The sequence below is a fragment of the Ictalurus furcatus genome, chromosome 2 (assembly GCF_023375685.1).
Source record: "Ictalurus furcatus strain D&B chromosome 2, Billie_1.0, whole genome shotgun sequence".
NCBI classification, from domain to species: Eukaryota; Metazoa; Chordata; class Actinopteri; order Siluriformes; family Ictaluridae; genus Ictalurus; species Ictalurus furcatus.
The window spans coordinates 9,268,901-9,291,927 of record NC_071256.1 but is presented as its reverse complement, the minus strand read 5'-3'; the positions used below and the strand labels follow the sequence as shown (position 1 = coordinate 9,291,927).

The window sequence follows — 23,027 nt, the reverse complement described above, 5'->3', positions numbered from 1 at the left end:
AATAACTGAAGACTTTAATAAGACTTTAATAAAAGACATTTTGAACACATAGTCTAGATCTATTCTCAATTCAGTAGGGGTTAATCACAACATAGTAGGACCCACTCATAATGCTAGTCACACTCTTTATCTAATTCTAACATTTGTAATCCCATTAAATATAAAAATGTATATATAGTCATGTTTCAACAGTTATATGTCAGGAAATTAGCTTTTTTAATTTTTCATATTAAGCTCAAAGGGGGAAAAAGCAAATGCAAAAAGGGGGACCAACTATTCGTCCACTGATAAGTTAATGTATCTTATTACTTAATGTATCTTATTAAGTCTGGCTGAGATATTACTCCTGTGGCCAGTGGTAATAACATCCTGATGTTAAACACGAATTATGAGCACAGTAACAATGTCATGTATTCCAGAGACAGAACTCTGAACTACAGTTCCCAGCAGCCACTGCACCTCACTGCATCACAGTCACATGACCACCTGCACCATGTTAATGAGCACCTATGAGTATATAGCCACAGTTTGCACTGCACTCCTTGTCTTACGTTTGTCTTTCTTAGTTGTTGTCTTTGGTGCTGTGTTTAGGTCTTTGATTTATGTTTAGTCTTTGCCATAGTGTTTTGCCATGAGGTCTTAGTGTCTTTTGTGTTTTGTTTTGGTCTTTATTAAACTTATTATCTGCACTTGCATCCCTAGTTTTAACATTGTATACTGTTCTTAGACCTAAACGTGAATGAGCATCAACAATTAATTTAATTTTAATTCATTTAGAAGGGCTCTATTAAATGCACCAAGTTCAATTAAGACCTGGAGGTACTGTACTTGCATCTAAGTTTCCCTAGATGGGGAATTCCCTCTTTACATCATTGTGTAGAAGGGACTCCAGCAGTGGGGATTTGTAAGAGGTCTGGTTGTTTTGAGTGGCGTCTAGGAAGACCAATCGGATTGATGAATGGAGTTGAGTCTCGTAGGCGGGTTGCTTGATGAGCTTGGGGCGGTTCTTCTGGTTCTTTCGTGACTAGAGTCAGGAAGCTTTGCAGGAACTGACTCATGCAGAAGTTGATTGCAGAGTACTCTTGCAGATGATGGTTGAAGAAAGAACTCCTGAAGATTTTGATTGGAGAACATCTGCAGATGTGGGTTGAAGAGGATTCTTGCAGCTGTTGTTAGTTTATCAGGATTTCCTGAAGATGTTGATTGGGGAGAACTCTCTGAAAGTGTTGGTTCAAGACAACTCTTTGTTTCCATGGTGTCCAAGGGTTTTATCTCTTTCTAGCTGGGCAGAGCCCAAAGGGTTTTGATCCAATCACCATGAAGTTAGGCTGAGGTGTAGCTACATTCTCCACCCATGACTTTACTCAGTCCACTGTCTTTGTGGTCACATAATTTCATGCCTTCTCTTTTCTTCCGTTCATAGAGTATGGATCAAACTTTTAGTCCCAATTGTTAGTACATATACATAACAACATTTTATCTGAATTTCCTTAGTCTCGTCTTCAGGAAATCACCCAATGTTTTGGCCACTGTTAACACACTACTGATAATCAATCACACACCTATATTCATAATCAGTCATAAATGTTAAACAATCAAATGTCTAATAGCAACTTTGTGGTTATAAGCATAATAATTACAGGATAACACATGGAAGAAAATAGGCTATTTTGTTATAATTCTTGCAGTCCTTGGTCCTATAGAATACATGAGGTGTCCTGATGCAGTCAGTGTGACTGTTGTGATAAGAATAGGGTGAACTAGGTGAGAGAACAAAGGGCCTTACCTGTGTTGATTGTCCTTGAGGCCTGTCTGGTTGAGTCACCTTCACCTCATTTCTGAAGTTATCAGCTGAGAGTCAGAGCTTTCATCCTGTAGGCCAGCCACCAGGTCTTGGCCAGTGTCCTAGATCAGTGAGTTTAAGAGAGGTTTGCTAATCTTTGAGGGTTCATCCATTGTTCACAGGACAGTGAGAACCCAGCAGTCGGCCACTAGCTGTAATTAACTTGGTACCTCAAGGTCTGGGGGCTCATGACTTAAGACTTATGTGATGGGTGATCTTGTGCTGCCTATGCACTGAGGTCCTAAATATATTATAACATAAATGGCACCAAATTAAATCGATAGTATTTCAAACAGCATGGAAGGGGAGCTTCCTGAGCTACAGAAAATCTCTTAGATCAACTGCTATTAGATCAACATATCTCTCCACCCTAATAGAAGATAACAAAAAGGATCTTATTTTTAATTCTCTAGCTAAATTATCTAGGAACTAGATACATGTATGTAAAAAAAAAAAAAAAAAAAAAAATACACCCCATGGAAATTGTTGGAAATTCTTTTTTGACATATTCAGACGGCAAACATTTGATCATCTTTGAAACAGTGCCTATTAATGAACTTGATATACTTGAACAAAACCTTAAAGAAAATTGGCTTTTTCAATCATTTATTCAACAGAAATATCAATAGATGTGATATTCTTCTGTGGAAAACTTAAGTACACCCTTGGCCTCAGAAGCTAGTATTGCCCCCTTTAGCAGAAATAACTTCTTGTAGGCATTTTGCATAATTGTCCACCAGGCTTGCTGGAACTACTCTCCCATATCCAATATTCTTTCAGTTGCAAGATGTTTACAGGTTTTCTTGCCGGTACTGCCTGTTTCAAATCCCCTCACAACATTTCAATCGGATTCAGATCCGGGCTTTGACTAGGCCATTCCAAACCCCTCCATTTCTTCTTTTTGAGCCATTCCTTGGTGGATTTGCTAATGTGTTTAGGATCATTATCTTATTGAAAAGTCCACTTTCAGTTCGACATCAACTTTTGAACAGATGGCCTCATATTATATTCAAACACTCTTTGATATCATGCAGAATTCATAGTTGAATCAGTGAATGCACGCTGTCCATTCCCTGAGTCAGCAAAGCATCCCCAAACCATAAAATTTCCACCACCATGCTTCACAGTTGGTATGAGGTGCTTCTCCTGTGCCAAACATGTCTGCCATTATTGTGGCTAAACAACTCTATCTTTGATTCGTCTGTCCAGAGGACATTATTCCAAAAGGTTAGGTCTTGCCTATATGCTCATTGGCAAACTATAGTCTTGCAAAGGCTTTTTCCTTACACAACTCCCATCCAAGTCAAATTTGTGCAATCTCTTTCTTATTGTAGAAGCATGCACTTTGACACCAACAGTTGCAAAACGTAGTAGTTGATCCTGTGATGAAATTTTGGGGTTCTTGGGGACTTCTATTTGCATCAGATGGTCTGCTCTTGGGTTAAATTTGCTGGGACGGCCAGTCGTGGACAAATTGGCAGTCATTTGAAATCTGTGCCATTTGTAGATTATTTTCTTTACTGTGGAATTAATATTTTTTTTATTTGGAGATCTTTGTAAATCCCTTGCCAGAGTCAGAGGCATCCACAAATCTTTTTTAAGGCCTTACAGATCTCTTTAGATTTTGGCATGATGGCACCACACACCTCAATAACAAAAGGAACACCAGACACTAGATATGAGAGGGGTATAAATAAGACAGGTTTGACCTGCACTCCCTAAGCAGGTTCTTATCACTGGCAGACAATCTTGAACACCTGATTCTAATTTTATGGATTCGAAGGTGTGATAAATGTAGGGGTGTACTTACTTTTTCCATGTGACCCTCTTGTGCAGCAATAACTGCAAATAAAGGTTTCCGGTAACTGTTGATCAGTTCTGCACATCGGTACTGCAATTTTATCCCATTCCTCAGTACAGAGCAGCTTCAACTCTGGGATGTTGGTGGGTTTCTTCACATGAACTGATTGCTTCAGGTCCTTCCACAACATTTCTGTAGGATAAAGGTCAGGACTTTGACTTGGCTATTCCAAAGCATTAACTTTATTCTTCTTTAACCATTCTTTGGTAGAACAACTTGGGTGCTTAGGGCTGTTGTCTTGGGGCATGACCCACTTTCTCTTGAGATTCAGTTCACAGATGGATGGTCTTGACATTTTCTTTTAGAATTTTCTGGTGTAATTGAGAATTCATTGTTCCATCAATGATGGCAAGCTGTCCTGGCCCAGATGCACCAAAACAGGTCCAAAGCATTATATTACCACCATCATGTTTCGCAGATGGTATAAGGTTCTTATGCTGGAATGCATGTTTTCCTTTCTCCAAACATAACGCTTGTCATATAAACCAGAAGGTTCTATTTTGGTTTTATTCATCCACAAACATTTTTCCAATAGCCTTCTGGGTTGTCTACATGATCTTTAGCAACCTGCAGACGGGCAGCAATGTTCTTTTCGGAGAACAGTTACTTTCTCCTTGCAGATAGATAGATAGATAGATAGATAGACAGACAGACAGAGGGATACGGTGACAGTCCTTTTTGAGTTGATTAGATAGATAGATAGATAGATAGATAGATAGAGTGCCAATAGTTGTAGAGTTGGATAGGTTTGGTGACGTCACCAACCAAAAAATGCATGGTTGAAGAAACTGTGCACAAAGAAAGCATAGAGAACTGCCCTCCTGTGCAGATACAACATGGTGAGGTTAATCTTAGCCCTCAGTAGAGTGGTGTGGTAAGTTTGACAAAGGTTTTGGAGGAGATAAGGGACTTTCGCAGAGACACAAAACAACAACAGACTGAGATTATCTCTGAGCTCACCAATGTCAATCAAAAGATACCAGAGGCAGAGATGTGAATCGAAAAGGTGGAAGATCATGTTCAAAATGTGGAACAGACGTTAAGCAAGATGATAAAAGTATTGATTCAACAAGAAAATAAACTACTCGACCAAGAAGGGAGATCTCAAAGGGAGAATATAAGGCTATATAATGTTCCCGAAAGAGCGGAGGGGACATCTATGGTGCTGTTTGTGGAAAAGCTACTACAGGACATGCTGGAGCATGAGAGAGCACAACAAGCACTTGACCCAAAACTGTCTGGTGACAAGGAAGACAAGCCCTGGTCAATAATAATCAAATTCCACTACTATGAAGTTAATGAAGAGATTCTGCCCAAAGGATAGGTAAAGAAGAGGGTGTTTTTTAATGAGAGAGCGATATATTATCACCAAGATTACCCTCCAGCAGTCCTGCAGAAGCAGAAAGAATATTCTGAAGCAAAGTGAGTATTATAACAGAAACAGATCTGCTTCCAGACCATGTTCCACTCTAAACTATGAGTGTTCTATGAGGATGGGACGCGACTGTACCAGTCAGTGAGGAAGGCGACTGTGGACATGAAGGCCAGAGGACTGCCAGTTAGTGTAATCATGCCGAGGGAGAGCTGGCTGAGCAGCTATCCCACACCACCTGGGAAATGGTGAGAGGACTGAGACAACCGCAGATGGGAGAAGAGAGAGAAAAGCATTAGGGAGAGACTGCGAGGTTTTAGATGACAGCCCACATCTCCTCTAGAACTTTGTCTGAGGAGCTAAAGAGAACTCTGACAGATGGTGCTATATTCATCTTAAGAAATACATGTTGCTTTTGCGTACACCCCCGTTCCCTATTTAGTGAGGATATATACATAGGAGGAATACACAGGGAAGTCCCTTATGTGAAATGCACACTGACTTCTGTTTTTCTGGATACTGCAATTGGGGCCCTTATCCCACAAGTAAGAGAGGTTTTCCCCCACCGCTAGACTTTTCCTCTAGCTTAGTTCATGGCCATCTATTAGAGACCCCAACCTTGAAATCACATCTTTTGTATTGATCATTTTATTTGTGTTTCTTTGTCTGTTCAGTGAGAAGATCGGTTAAGCTTGGTTTAGTTAAGTTCATTAATATATGGCTTATAAATACATATGATTTGAGACAAAGTAAAAATGATTTCCTTTAATGTTAACAGGCTGTTGAATCCAATTAAACGCAGTAAGATCCAGATACCAATCTTTTTTAATTTAAGCTTTAATCAGGAGGTCTGCCATAAACAGTTAAATGTAAGCTCTCTGCTCATGGTCACTGTTAATTGAGTTAAAATAATAGCAGTGAGAAATACTGTTGGTTAATTGATAAATAAACAAGCATAAAATATTTATTTTTAAATATCTTAAACAATAAATAGTCCTAGTTAAAAGTAGATTAACACAATCATGATCCATATTAGGAAAAAGGCTAATAGCCTTCTAAGGAAATAGCTTACTAAGCGTAATGTCAAAATGATATTAAATGCAACCCATAGTAATTAAACATTATTTCATTTCTCATTTTATTTATATTTTATGAAGTTATTATAATATCTATTTTTATATTAAATGATTTATTTATAACTAAGCACATTTACTGTCTTTACATTTTATTAGTTTTCTGTTTGTTTGTTTATCAGTTGTTCCTTTTAGATGGGTTCCCCCAGTACAGTGTTGCCATGTCTGCTGATAATATTGTATTTTGGGGATAAATCAAAACATGGAAACTGGAGCTGATATTTCTAGTGATATCTGGCAACCCTGAGTTTAAATGAAGTGAATACGCTATGTTGAGTTACTGAAGAGCGTGAAGGAGAGCAGCAGCGTACTCCTTCTTAACAGTTGCTACGCTTGATTATGACTGGTGAGGAATTATTTAATAAAGAAGTTTGAATTAAACCCACCTTGTGGCGTTAGCATTATTATTAATTTACTCCGCCCGACACCGCTGTGTCTACAGGAGCAGGTGAAAGTTCAGGTCATTTTGCGGGATCAATAAAAGATGGCGGTTGTGAGATCGGGAAGTTGAGAGAAGCAGATGATGTACAGCGTTACTCGTCATCATAATGGCTTCTCTGCAGTGTTTACAAAATTGTTCGGTTGACTGAGGAGATGAAAAGCAGTGTGAAAGTAACTGTTGCGCAGTGTAGATGCATTTTGGAGTTGTAATTTTTATTCTGATTGTATTATACAACTCTGAACAGGACACTCGCACCAGTGCGAATAAATATTTATTCACAGTCGCACAAAGTACTTTTCAGTCGCAAATGAAAAAACTGTAGAGCCCTGAGTTTATCTGCAAAGTTTGTTCCTCTTCAGCGTGATGACGTTTAATGTCCCAGACAACCTCTGTGGTGCCATTTAGCATCATTTTAATGTCATGATTTCCCCTCGCAGCGAAACTGGCAGCTCGAGGCACTAGGCACTACAAAATGATGTCACCCCTTCGCAGCTCTATGTGACTGGTTGTAAGTGTAGGAAGCGCTTGATTTGATCTGCAGCGGAGTTTTCTATTAGCGGAGGATGAACTTTAAACGTTAATATCGCAGTCGATCATGTTCATTTAATCGTGGGCAGTCAACATTGTAATCACGATCAATATCCGATTCATTGTGCAGCCCTACCATGAAACCTACCACACCGAGTAGAGGCGAGCTAAGATGTGTGCAGGCAAACCACACACGCTAACATTTAAACATGCACTCACGACTTTTAAACAAACTCAGAAAGGATGGCTACCTATGAAACTAAATTCAACACTATATATGTTGTAAATACAATTTCCCCACGGATGCTTCCAAGCAATGGTGTGCTGCCTGCACTGTGACCAGGTGCTATTATTTTCCCAGAAGAGCAATGACTGACTTAGATGATCATTTTAATTTGAGAAACTGAATATTCTGTTTGTGTAACTGGTGTCATTTATTATGTTAATGTCATCATGATGTTTAGCTTGCTATGTAATAAGTGTACAAAGTGTACAGCAAAATATAGTGGTAACCTGAAACGTTAGCTATGTAAAGGGTACTGGAGTTTTCTTTTCTTAATTCTAAAGACAAACTGCCATAACTAGTTCTAAATGGATAACTACAATATGGCCACAACTCAGACGTTAGTTCCATATTAGCTAAAGTTAGACAAGAACCTGCCCCCACACAGCAAAATCCCCAGTGTTGATTTAACACCCAGAGTGTTGAATTCACACCCTACAGTGTTTATATAAGTCAATTGGACACAAATGAACACTCTGGGTGTTAATTCAACACTAGGGATTTTACTGTGCACGTGTTAGCTGCATGGAAGCAAAGATCCTGATATGAGGACTGGGCATATCAAGCTTAAATTCAGATTATCAGACATGTGTGGGTAGTTAATTTGAAGTTAGGAAAGTAAATTTGAAGGACTCATTCACAAAGAGGTTTTTCATGCATACTAAAGGCATTTTCACACGGGAAGCCACACCGCTAGTATTCAGTTCATTTTCAATGGGAAGCCGGCAGGTTGGTGGCGGTAACGTTATGGCAGTCCCAAGAGAGTTGGTGCTAGTCCAAAAGAGCACGTCTCCGAAATGAACAATGTTAAACTATAGAGGTGCAGGAATTACAGCCAAACCAACTGACAAATGAATGCAATTGTCCTCAAATTATCCATTTTCGTCTCGCTTTTCATAAGCAATCAATAATCTACCTGACAGACAGAAAATGTGCTAAATTTGCTGACGTGTTTATTGCATGTTTTGACATGAATTCACATCACGCAATGCACTTTTAACAATGTCTTGTTTTAGAGAGGCATTATAACTTTGGCTTCTATTTGGACTGTGGTGGCCTTTCTTGATTAACAAATAGTTATTCTATATCCTTTTACAGGAAATGCTGGCGAAAGTGGACAGCAACTGCTATGTTAGCTGTTCTTTTATTGACGAGTACACACATTTTAAAGGTATGCATTTTTAGGCATAAAGGGTGTAGATTACATTTAATTATCTCAATCTGGGTATGAACACTATTTAGTGTTGAAAATAACTCCCTTAGTGTTGAGCTATTGACACATTTAGTGTAGATTCAACACTTTCTTAGTGTAAATGGAGCCTGTGAGGAGTAAAAATCTACACCAACGGTGTTAACAGTGAACACTTTCATAGTGTTGAAAAAGCACTGAGTGTAGAAAAAATAACACTACTTAAAGTGTAAATTTAACTCTATTTAGTGTGGACCTATATAAATTATGGTTAAGTGTTCATTTTAACACTGTGAGTGTGAATATAACACTTTAAAACTTGCTGTGTGTGATCAATTAATCAAACAGACTGTCAATCAGAGCAATCAGTGATTCTTTTGCATTTTCTTTTAATACAATGAACTAGTCTATATGTTACCCAGTCAACATCTTAACTTAAGTTAAGTCTGGTTAGCTATGACCAGCTTGACCAACACTGACCAGCTAAGACCAGCCTAACCATCTAAGACCAGCCTGGCCAGCTAAAAAAAAGTGGCCAACACCCCTCTAAAACCAGTCTTCTCTACCAGCTATGACCAGGCTGGGAGACCAGCTAAGACCAGCCAACCAGCTTAGGCTGGTTTTAGCTGTATTTTTCAGCAGGGAATTACTGTGTCTACTGTCCTGTGTTGTTAGCACACGTCTTCATGTGCACTTTATGTAAAAATGTGTAGATCTTATTTAGTTCTGTGTTGTCTCATGGTTAGTGTGTTGTTTTATGTAGGACCATTGTCCTGGAGGAACGTTGTTTCGTTTCACTGTGTACTGTACCAGCTGTATATGGTTGAAATTACAATAATGTAAACTTGAACTTGGCATTTAATTGGAGAAAAAAAACCCTAACAATCCTAAACATAAGGAATACCATTTGATTTTCACTGTTTGCTCCTAAAAACGTTGGGGTTACGCATGTAACCCTGTTCTCTGAGAAGGGAACGAGACGTTGCATTTAGCATAACAGTATGGGGAGCGCCTTGCGCGCGTGACCGGTATCTGAAGCTTGTGTAAAATCATGCCTCTACTTATAGGCCTGCCATGATCAGGTGACGTGGCAATTAAACGCGTCGCATGATATATATATATGGCACCTGTGAACCACGCCGCCAGCCTCTATTATCTGAAGCGAAGACACAATTCACAGGCCTGCCCTGGTATGACAATGCTATGCAACATCTCGTTCCCTTCTCAGGGAATAGGGTTACACGCGTAACCCCGACGTTCCCTTTCAAAGGAAACTTCGACGTTGCATTTAGCATAACAGTATGGGAACGGGAATACCCACTCCGTCATACCGAGGGTACCTGCAAGGATACCCCTTTGGACAAAGCCTTCGAGGAGGTGACCGCCCTAGTGGAATGAGCTCTTATGCCCAGAGGCGTGGCGAGACTGCGCGCCTCGTAAGCCATAGAGATTGCTTCCACTATCCAGTTAGAGATGCACTGCTTTGACACAGCATCACCTTTACTGTCGCCACCAAAGCAGACCAGCAGCTGCTCCGACTTACGCCACTGGCCGGAGCGGTGGACGTAAGTACAGAGAGCCCTTACTGGACACAGCAGGTGCGTCCTCTCTTGTTTCGGTGTGAGGAAGGCCTGCAACACCACAGGGCGGGCAGCCGATGTAGGCACTTTAGGAATATAATCTAGCCTAGGATACAGGAAGGCCTTGGCTAGTCCAGGGGCAAAGTCAAGGCAGGAGGGGGCAACCGAGAGAGCTTGTAAATCTCCCACTCGCTTGAGAGATGTCAGGGCCAGTAGAAGAGCTACCTTTAGAGTCAGAAGCTTCTTAGAGGCTGACTCTAAGGGCTCAAATGGGGCCCCTGACAGACCTTCCAAGACCACAGAAAGGTCCCAGGAAGGTATTCGTGGCCTGCAGATGGGCCTCAGCCGTCTGACACTACGCATGAACCTCGAAGTTAGAGGATGTTGACCCACAGAGGCTCCATCAACAGGGGTGTGGCTGGCCGAAATGGCAGCCACGTAAACCCTGATTGTAGAAGGAGCCAACCCTGCTGAGAAACGTTCTTGTAAGAACTCCAGGACTGTAGCTATTGCGCAGTTCACTGGGTCTAGCTGACGTTCCTCACACCACAAGACAAAAAGCCGCCACTTGAGCGCATACAATTTCCTTGTGGATGGTGCTCTAGCGTTTAACATCAGAATCTCAGAATCTATGAGCTGGTGCCCCTCAGGGGCCAGACACACAGTTTCCATAGTTCTGGCCGAGGGTGATAAATCAGCCCTCCGGCTTGAGACAGTAGGTCCCTGCGGATAGGAATCTCCCAAGGAGTGCCGTCGAGCAGGGACATTATCTCCAAGAACCATATTCAAGCTGGCCAATAAGGTGCTACTAGCAGCAGACGTAGACGGTCTTGGCGAACTCTCGCTAGAACTTGTGGGAGCAGAGCGATCGGGGGGAAAGCATATAGACCATGGCGTCCAGCCCCAATGGTGCAGGACGAGTGAGGACGAACCACAGCGGGCAGTGTGTTGTCTACTCGGAGGCGAAGACATCCACTTCCGCTTGTCCGAACCTCCGCCATATGGACTCCACCACTTGTGGATGGAGCCTCCAACCCCCGGGCCTCAGCCCCTGCCTCGACAGGATGTCTGCTCCTACATTCAAGAACCCAAAATTGGTATGTGTTTTCTCCAAACGCAAACCTCAGGAACTTCCTGTGACTGGGCAATATTCCTATGTGGAAATATGCATCTTGCAGATCTAAAATTCTAAAATTGGGGATTGTAGATCTAAAATTGGCCGCATACTCCCATCTTTTTTGCGGACCAGGAAATAACGGCTGTAAAAACCTCCCTCCCTTAGGGAACGGGGTACATGTTCTATGGCCCCTTTGTCCAAAAGGGAACTTATTTCCTGTGCTAACATTGGGCTCTGCTCTGTGCTGACAACTGTGGTGAGCACACCTCTGAACCGGGGGGGGGCGAGCACTAAACTGGACCCGGTAACCCTTTTCTATGGTAGACAGAACCCAAGGGGACACATTTGGCAGTAGTTTCCACGCTGCCAAATGGTCTTTCAGTGATGTTAGCTTTTCTACATTTCGTTGGAGGGAAAGCATCAGATTTCCGTCACCCTGTGACAGCTCGCTGACCAGAGAAGACTGAAAACATGGGATGGCCTTGGCCAGGGCAGGCCCTACAATAGCACTGGGGGCTAGTTGCCCTAGCAGCCTCATGTCCCCTGATACGTCCCTCCGTGGCCCATCAGGACCGTTCCTTCCTTGCCTGCTTTGCTTTTATGATCATTCTTAGATCAGGCCTCTTAGCAGGCTGTGGCTGTGGCCGCCCAGTCCCCCTGGCTTCCTGCGGGGGGAGGCGGGCTGCCACACTCGTCTTCTGCGACTCCCTCGCACCAGCACTGGCCCGGGCTCCACTCATGGAGGCCCGTGTGAACTTGACACGACGGGGAAGGAACTGGCTGAACGCCGCCATTTGCTGTTTTGCCTCGCGAAACCTGTCAGCGATGGCATTGACCACGCTGCCAAACAGGCCGGAAGGTTTAACAGGGGCGTTCAGCAAGGAGACGTTATCTTTGTCCCCCATCCCTGAAAGGTTGAGCCATAGGTGCCTCTCCGCCACAACCAGGCTACCCATTGAACGGCCGATATGGCAGGCCGTTTGTTTGGTCGCCCGGAGAGATAAATCTGTGGCGCGGTGCAGCTCTGCCACTGCCTCGGGCCCAATTCGCTCACCAGTATCTAGCTCACTCAGCAGGTCTGCTTGGTAGGCCTGCAACACTGCCACTGTATGCAGGGACCCACAAGCAAGACCCGCTACCGCATAGGCTTTGCCCACCAACGCCGAAGTGGCTTTACATGGCTTCGAAGGTAAAGTTGGCCTCCCTAAATTACCTGCCGTTGATGGAGAGAGGTGGCTCGCAAGCGCCTCCTCCACCTTTGGCATCGCTACATAGCCATGCTGCTCACTCCCCATGATGGCTGAGTAATCAGACGTTGCGGGGTTATAAACACAGCCAGTGTATGGTTTTCTCCAGAAGCGTGATATCTCTTCATGCACTTCTGAAAAAAAGGGGAGTTTTCTGCGGTGTGAGGGAGCTTTATATTTATTTTCACTGGAGAGGAAGCGCTCATCCAGCCTGCTACGAGCCACTTCGTCTTCCCCGGGCCAGTCTATATTCAACTTTTGAACCGCCCTAGTGATCACCTCAAGCAGCTCTTTATATGCTTGAGAGCTGCTGTCGGTTTTCCTCGGAGTCAGCGAGGGTGTTTTGGCTTTCCATAGGGGAAGGAGGAGTCGCGACACGACCTCTAAAGTCAGGCGGAGAGCCGGACCCGGAAGACAGAGCAAGAGATAGAGCAGCGCTCGTCTCTGGCTCCTCTTCCAAATCCATACAAGAACCCCAGATCCGCGAGGCTCTGAAACCCACTCCCTTCGGACGAGAAGAGAGCGAGCCGAGAGCGTAGTTGCCTAATCATGAAACGTTCACAATGCTGACAGTCAGACCCCTCGAGGGCTGCTGTAGCATGCTCTACGCCCAAACACTTCATGCAGAAAGCGTGTCCATCTCCTCCCGTGATGAAACGGGAGCAAGGCGTAACACACTTCCTGAAATCCCTCTCGCTCATTCTTTCACTCTCTTTTCTTTTCTTTTACTAAAAAAGGGATAGAAAAGTTGAGAGATATTGAGAAATATAGAGTAGAAATGAAGCGTTTCTTTTTCTTTTGTCACACAAAGAACAGACATGCAGTCTCGCTGAAGATAATAAGGCTGGCGGCGTGGTTCACAGGTGCCATATATATATATCATGCGAGGCGCTTAATTGCCACGTCACCTGATCATGGCAGGCCTATAAGTAGAGGCATGATTTTACGCAAGCTTCAGATACCGGTCACGTGTGCAAGGCGAACCCCATACTGTTATGCTAAATGCACCGTCGAAGTTCCCTTTGAAAGGGAACAAAAGAGCAGGAGTTTGTTTTCTAACTCACCATTTTCCATCACCTTTCCATGTCATATTAATGAGAAATCCAACGTAGAAATAGTGGAGACAGCAAGCATTGTACTCCAAAATGGCTATCATGTCATCTAGACATGATACTGTCATGTCACTGTCATTTATTTTTCATACCACAGTAGGTTTCAGGCTCAATTCCTTCCTATTAAGCATGCAATATCTGAGTAAAAATTATCTTAAAATAAATCATGTTACTGTGAAGTCTTTTACCCAATTGACTAGAAAAACCACCATTTGTGTTTGAAATAATCAAGAATTTGTGAGACATACAGTATATCAGCACGAGCCTTTTACTTATACCAAATTATTTCCATAATATAATCATGTTTGTTGTAAAGCCTGGCTGGTTAGCTTTAGACATTTTTTTCAGTAATGTGTAAAGTATCTATTTGCTTATGGAAAAATGTTTTGCTTTAGAAAATATGTATTCTTTTTTTTATAATTTATAATTTTTTTCCAATTTAATACAATTAAAAGACAACCAAATGTGGGAACTTGAAAGGTGCTTCATTTCTTTATGTTTTTGCATACAGTGTTATTTTGTTTGTTGTAAAAGGTTCATTTCATCTTACACCATACAATGACATCCTTCCAGTATTTTAATACTCCTCTCCCTCTTCCTCTCCTTCACCTTCAATGGAGTCAACACCAACTTCTTCATAATCCTTCTCCAGGGCAGCCTCTGACCTCAGAGAATTCGCCCTCTTCCACACCCTCACCAACATACCAGTGCACAAAGGCACGCTTGGCGTACATCAGATCAAACTTGTGATCGAGACGATCCCAGACCTCAGCAACAGCTGTGGTGTTGCTCAGCATGCACACAACCCTCTGCACCTTGGCCAGGTCTCCACCTGGAACCACAGTGGGAGGCTGGTAGTTGATGCCCACCTTGAACCCAGTGGGACACCAGTCCACAAACTGGATGGTGCGCTTGGTCTTGATGGTGGCGATAGCAGCATTCACATCTTTAGGCACCACATCACCACGGTACAGCAGGCAGCAGGCCATGTACTTGCCGTGACGTGGGTCACATTTCACCATCTGAATGGCCGGCTCAAAGCGGGCATTTGTGATTTCAGCCACAGAGAGCTGCTCATGGTAAGCTTTCTCTGCAGAGATCACAGGAGCATAGGTGGCCAGCTGAAGGGCATTGAGGGCACCACCGAAACGGAGAGAGGCTGTGATGGAGGACACGATCTGACCAATCAGCCTATTCAGGTTAGTGTATGTAGGGCGCTCAATATCGAGGTTTCTACGACAAATGACATAGATGGCTTAGTTGTCCACCATGAAAGCACAGTCGGAGTGCTCTAGGGTGGAGTGGGTGGTCAGGATGGAGTTGTAGGGCTCCACCACAGCAGTAGACACCTGGGGAGCTGGGTAGATGGAGAACTCCAGCTTGGACTTCTTACCGTAGTCAACAGACAGGCGTTCCATCAGCAGGGAGGTGAAACCAGAACCGGTTCCACCACCGTAGCTGTGGAACACTAGGAAACCTTGGAGACCTGTGCACTGGTCAGCCTATAAAGAGAATCATATAATAAATTTATTCATATTATTCTGTTATATTTGTAATTAACAGTAGACAGTTTGCTGATACTCACCAGTTTTCGGATCCTGTCCAACACCAGATCAATAATTTCCTTGCCAATAGTGTAGTGACCGCGAGCGTAGTTATTGGCAGCATCCTCTTTTCCTGTGATGAGCTGCTCAGGGTGGAACAGCTGGCGCTATGTTCCAGTGCGGACCTCATCTAAAGGAAAAGTCCATATAAATTATGATTATGAATCAGACCATTATGAATCAGACACGCCAATCAGCCTACCATGCATGTCTTTGGACTGGGGGAGGAAACCGGAGCACCCGGAGGAAACCCCCACAGCACGGGGAGAACATGCAAACTCTGCACACACAGGGCCACGGTGGGAATCGAACCCCCGACCCTGGCGGTGTGAGTGTGAGGCAACGTGCTAACCACTAAGCCACCGTGCACCCCTAAAGTCATGCACCATAAGATCTCAATCTTACCTATGACCGTGGGCTCCAGATCCACAAAAACACCCCTGGGGACATGCTTTCCAGCCCCAGTCTCACTGAAGAAGGTGTTGAAGGAATCATCTCCACCTCCGATGGTCTTCTCGCTGGGCATCTGTCCGTCCAGCTAGATGCCGTGTTCAAGACAGTAGAGTTCCTGGCACGCATTGCCAATCTGGACACCAGCCTGACCAACATGGATAGAGATGCACTCACGCTGTGGGAGGACAGAACACAGTTAAGAAAAAGGAGCATTTATGAATTAGACAGTGATCCTAAATATGCCCTGCGATGGACTGGTGTCCCACGCACACCCAGTCTTGCAGATCCACCTCAGCCCTGACCAGGACAGAGTGTTACTGAATATGAATCAACAAAATGAATAATTCTTAAGTACAGATAGCAAAGATATTATCCAGATATGACCAAAATCTATACACAATTGCTGAGAAATGATCAGTACTTATGCAGCAGTCTGTTGTCACCTGGAAATTGTGATCTCATGATCATTTTACTGGTGACATCCGTATCTCTTGGGAGTCTCTATCTGTCTGTTTGGGTCAAAATGACCAGTTTTAATTTTCTACACAAAGACGAACCTTTTTTTTTTATGTCAAACTATGTGTCTCTGTTGTAGATAGAAACATGACACTTTTACTTTACATTTATATGACACAGGTTATGCTTGGATCATTTTAACCCAAGAATAAAAGGAAGTTTGTTCTTTTCAGATATTATTTTCTGTCTCATCTGCCTAGTCAATATGACCAGTGCATCTATTGCTAAGGGGTTAATGGCTGCTGTAATCACTCCAGCATTAATATTGCATGGCCACTACACTCCTGCAAGGTGATATATCTTTTACGGATAACATTTCTGCGGATTTTCCCCAATACCGACTTTAACACCAGAGCAAACCTAACGGAGCGTTAAGAAACGGATATGTCTTTGGGATGGCGCTGGAGATCCTTTTCCTCTGGTGATATCATGACAAGTGTGGAGCCAGTTACACCCACATTATTCAGCACACACTGCACTCTGTGTCCTATTGTTGGCTCGCTTTGCTGTCTGCATCACTTCACAAGCGCACACATCATTCCCTTGCATTCCTGAATGTATTTACAAACCTTTAATATATACTTGGCTCTATTTGTCTTTTCAATATAGGCTAAATTTTCATTAGGACTGTGCTGGCTACACCGCGACCTGTGGTTCAACTAATGGGCTATTATTTGTTTATCTATCTATCTATCTGTGTATATATATATATATATATATATATATATATATATATATATATATATATATATATATATATATATATACACACACACACACACACACACACACACACACATATATATATACATATATATGTACATATATATGTATTTTTTATATATATATATATATATATATATATATATATATATATAGGTTATGTAATCCTATTTTATATATTTCTATTTCATATAAAACTGTGCTCACCATTGTTCCTAACGGGTTTGATAATGTCTCCGTGGAGAAATCTTACAGTTCGACAACTAACGGGTTGATGTAAGAAGAATGACTTTTGACTGCGCGAGCCTCCCAGTTTATTGACGCGTTGCCCTGGCGACAGCATCTCCTGCATTCCTATCGGTCGCACTGGAAACGATGGCTGCTTACTACTGGATGAAAAGGGAGCACGTTACCATCTCAAACACTGACACAGCCATTTTATTATACGTTTATATGTACATACTAGTTAATATGCTGATAGACTCGTATTTTTTGTTTCATCAGATTCATTATTATATCATATTAATGTTTCCGTATTGAATTCGAAGTAGAACAGATGAGATGATTAGGTGTAAAAGGCTGTAATATTGACTTGTGCCCCACTTTTCTACTCTATTATTTAGGTAAAAATATATATATATATATTATTATTAATAATAATAATAATTTAAGACGCATTTTCAATTTTCAGTGCGACACAGGTTCCACTTTTTAAAATATGGTCATATTAAAGGTTAAAACACATTCAGGCTAAAAGCATCTTTCATTGTAACTTGATTCTCTCATCTTCCATCTGGTGCCTTTTGTTCTTCTCTTTAGTCAAAGTACAATTTCTAATGTTGTGTTAAAGAAACGTCTATTTTATATACAGTATGTCACAAAAACAGGCTAGTGCATATGTGATGATGGTTATTTAAAAAAGATTATTTTACTTGTACCTCTTGTCATAGACTACTAAAAAGAAGTAAAGCTAATAAGTTAACATCAGGTGCCTTGAGTATTTGTCACATGGGCATAACCACGCATTCTTTGGGGGGGGGGGTCATGTCCCCCCCAATGTTGAGGAAATACCAATCTGCCCCCCCCCCCATATACAGTAGAAAATATTTTCTATATGTCCCCCTTTAATGAACCCTGCCAACGGATCTGTCTTCTTCATCTATTCTATTGATTTATGTCTATTCCTTTTTAGTATATTTCCGTTTGTTAATGAAAATCGGTGTCCCCCCCCCAATTGGTTGGGCCCATACTCAACGCAAGTTCGTTGATATATTTTAGCAGTTCAGTCTGTAAGAGATGGAGACAGCAGCCAAGCGTAGAAAAGTGCAGCAGAACATACAAGCTTTTTTTCAGACAGTGAGTAACTAGATCCCTAAATAGCAGGTAACCTTACCTTAGTATAGAAGGCATCATACCATGGCTTGGTTTGTTCTTAAGAACGTCAATTAACTTTTGATATTTGCACACCCATGAAGTAGGCTAGGCTAACGTCAGTTCCGGTCTTTGACCATTAACGTTACATTCACTTGCATATCCTCCCGCCGAGTTCGTTGTGAACCCTCACGTTGTGACAGACTGTTAAAAATGCCAGTGAAAGTAAGGAAAGTTGCACAGCATTTCATCCTTTACACTACATTTGGGCTAAGGACAACTAAGTGATTTTACAAATATAAGGCTCAGCATAATGCTGAGATGTGCTAGCTTGGCAACTAGAGATATGGAACTAACGTCTGAGTTGTGGCCATATTGTAGTTATCCATTCAGAACTAGTTATGGCAGTTTGTCTTTAGAATTAAGAAAAGAAAACTCCAGTACCTTTTACATAGCTAACGTTTCAGGTTACCACTATATATTGTGCACTTTGTACACTTATTACATAGCAAGCTAAACAGCATGATGACATTAACATAATAAATGACACCAGTTTCACAAACAGAATATTCAGTTTATCAAATTAAAATGATCATCTAAGTCAGAAAATCTGACTTTTGGACAGAAAATCTGATGAGAAGCTGAAGTGCAGAATGATGTCATCAAAATTGTTGATCAGTACCGGTGGTTGAGAGACTGTATATTTTGAATGTGTATATCTTCTAAATGCGAATTTTGTCATTGTTTCAGCACACACTTGCTTATAGATAACCTTAAGTCTAACATCTTCAAACTAAAAGTCACAAAACTTCGCTTTTGATTTCATGGGGACTTTAAAGACCTGAATATAACTGTGCTGTTCTGTATGTCAATGTTTCGTTTTATTTGTGTATCTGTGTTTCTTATAAGGGTAATAAATAAGTGCTGATGGTTTTAACTGTCCAGCTCATGGCCTGTACTGAAGCTGACTAAGTTAAACTCTTGTCCTTATCACAGTGGCTGGCCGAGGAAGAGGGAGAGGGAGAGGACGCGGCAGAGGAAGAGGATGTGGAAGAGGTGGACCGATAAATCATTTAAGCGCCTCTCCTTTTTCCAGTGTGTACAGGACTTTTTTATTTTCCATTTGGAAATATTGATAAATTTTTCTTTTGTACATTAAACTCAACTTTTTTGAGAAGTGCTTTTTGTCCATCAGTGATTTGATTGATGTGATGTCTCATTAAGATTTGCATGGTTCTATTTTTTTGTTCTAGTGATATTCAAGATCAAAGTTCTGGGAATTAAAATATTAAAGGATTATCGCTTGATTTGTGTTGCCCTGAGCAGGAAGTCTTGTTTTCATGTTTTGTTCTCTGCAGTTGATCAAATGGAGGACTAGCTGCCTTTAATAATAAAAGAAGGAAGAAACTATGCAAATTGTAGTTGGCAAGGCTGCATACATGGCAACAAAGGTTAAAGATAAAAATTAATTTGATGATTGGAGCCTTTTACAATCCTATCATCGGTCTATAATTAGTTGATTATACACACACACACACACACAGGGTCAAATTGTTTTGAGTTATTTCCAGGTTTTTATTTCTTCTGCTCTGTGTGTGTGTGTCCGAGAGAGAGAGAGAGAAAGATGCAACACTTACAGAAATTTCCTCTTGGCTTATTTTTCAGGCTGCTCACTGACGCCAGCTTCTTCCTCATCCTCATGGTTAGAACACTCTGGCTCACTCCTCATGGTCGTCCCAGCGTTGTTTAAGATTGCCGAGCAAAGTTTTAGAGCAACGTGATTCGCTTCCTGTCTGATTTACCCTCATATTTCCATCAGGCCCACCAGGGCCATGAAGTTGCTGGCGAATCATCGCAAGGGATTCATGGTTGTCCTCATCATGGTCACCTTCACGAGGAGACTTGCATTTCCTCTTGGCTTTTTTTGCAGGCTGCTGACTGGCACCAGCTTCTTCCTCATCCTCATGGTTAGAACACTCTGGCTCACTGTCTGTCTGATTTACTATTGGATTTTCATCAGGACTATCAGGGATGGACGGTTGGTTGTAAATCATCACAAAGGTTTCGTAGTCGTTACTGCCATTATCACCTTCACAAGACAACTTAACTTGCACTTTATGTTCGCCTGATCCAGAGCTGGGCATTGATTGTCTGTTAACACGCTGAAGATTAGCCATATCACCAAAGCCTGGTGATATTTCAAAATCAAAGATTTCCGAAGAGCCAAGCCTTGTTTTTTTTTGCAGGATGCTAACCGAAGGCATCTCCTTGCCCAACCTCATCAGCATAAGGCCCTGATATTGCAAGATGTTTTACATCTGATAAGCCAAGCCTGGCTTTTTTTGCAGGCTGCTGACTGAAGGAACTTTGTTCCTCATCCTCATGGTCGTCCCGGCATCGTTTAAGATTGCCGAGCGAAGTTTTAGAGCAACGTGATTCGCTTCCTGTCTGATTTACCCTCATATTTTCATCAGGCCCACCTGGGCCATGAAGTTGCTGGCGAATCATCGCAAGGGATTCGTGGTTGTCCTCATCATGGTCAGCTTCACGAGGAGACTTGCATTTCCTCTTGGCTTTTTTTGCAGGCTGCTGACTGGCACCAGCTTCTTCCTCATCCTCATGGTTAGAACACTCTGGCTCACTGTCCGTGTGATTTACTATTGGATTTTCATCAGGACCATCGGGGATGGGCGGTTGGTTGTAAATCATCACAAAGGTTTCGTAGTTGTGACTGCCATTGTCACTGTCACAAGACAACTGAACTTGCACTTTATGTTCATAAGGCCCACCAGGGCCATAAAGTTGCTGGCGAATCATTGCAAGGGTTTCATGGTTGTCATCATCATTGTCACCTTCACAAGGAGACTTGAATTTCCGTTTACGTGAGCCTGTTCTAAAGCTGGACTTTTGTCGTCCATTAACAGGCTTCTGTAAATGCACATCTCCTTTACTTGTTTGTATGGCAAAGTTGCCAACATGTCCAATGCATGGAGAACGGCACTCCTCACCATGCACAGTGCTGCAGGTGTGGCCTTCTACATGAAAGAAAGAAATAGTTGCACATTAGTAACTTTAGCAAGAATTTATCTAACTCTTTATTATTCTAACTATATAAAAATAATTCTAACCATATAAATAATATATATATATATATATATATATATATATATATATATATATATATATATATATAATATAATTCTAATTTGGTACAACATGTTTTGCACATATATGTGGCTTAAATATTCATAATCACCTTCAGATAACCTTTGATATTTTTACACTTTATCTGACAATTTAGTGATGAAATGTTTAAAGCAGATTTTCAGTGTTACACATTCGCTATACTTTTAAGCCATATTTTGTGTGTAGAACATCTCACATATACTGTATACATAAGACCATGTATATAAGGTATTTATAACATTTCAAACATTTAAAACCAAGGGGAACTCTGACAGTGATTGGGGAAGAGGTAGGAGTTTCAGTTAGATCTTACCATGTATCTAAATAATCTTCACAGAATCATTAAAAAATGAAAAATCTCTGCGAATCAGTTCTGGGACGTATCGATTGGTGATTACATGGCATACAAATTAAACAGTGTTCATTTAGTGGTTTTTCAATTAATTAATTTAGCTAGTGCTTCATGCCCCCATCAAGCATCACGTGTTCACTTTAGAACAAACTTTAGACCTAATCACCAAGCCAACAATCTACAATTAAAATGAATGAGAAAATACCACATACCTGAGTTGTTCCTAGGTTGAAAACTATCCATCATTTAATCCTCTGGAAAATCCTTTGTCTCAATTTGCAAGTTTGAAAATAATCTCCAAAGATCGCAGGTAAGCTTAAAACTTTTGAAACGTACAACTTTAGAAGCTTAGAACTTTAGAACTGGTTGCTATAGATACACTCGAAGCAACTACTATGACGTGACATCGATCCTCGTGGCATCATAAACGGAATAGTCCTGTCTTCAAGGAGGCTGGAAAATGGCATCTGTCTATCTGTCTGTCTGTCTGACGGCCTGTCTGTCTGTCTGTCTATATATGTTGTTATTCTTTTGTTATTAAATTGATTTTTAATGTTATTAAAAGTCATGTTTAATTCTTTTAAAGGCGTTTTATTCAAAACCGCATACTTGTTAATTAGTGTTAACAATATAACATTGCGATGGGAAACTGTTCGGAATTTGCTCGTTTTAGGTGTAGACTAGATTTTTTTCTGTTGACATTTAACAGTAATTTTATGACTTCTAATATTACTTATAATTATTTCTTAAATAATCTTAGACACAGATACCAGCATTTATTTCAGATAAAATTACAAGCCACGACATCTTGGCATCAGGGGAGGGTTTGTGTAGCTACCTTTTGGTCTTTCTATATTCGTGTCAGTAACAGAAAATAAATAAATAAATAAATAAATAAATAAATAAATAAATAAAAACAATACTACTACTACTACTACTACTAATAATAATAATAATAATAAAACGTGAATGATTATTTGATTGTGGTTTCAAAATCCAGGCAGGAGAAGCAAAACAACACCGTTTTTTAATGATCAGAAATCGCAGATAGGGCCTACATTTATAAGCAACGTGTATTTCTTTTATAATTCATTTATAAATAATAATAATTTAAG

The 23,027-nt window shown here is 41.3% G+C and overlaps 1 pseudogene; it reads right to left on the bottom strand.

Moving 5' to 3' along the window:
- Positions 1-14,043: 14,043 nt before the first annotated feature.
- On the bottom strand, positions 14,044-22,257 carry LOC128621273 (tubulin alpha-1A chain-like; annotated as a pseudogene).
- Positions 22,258-23,027: the final 770 nt, after the last annotated feature.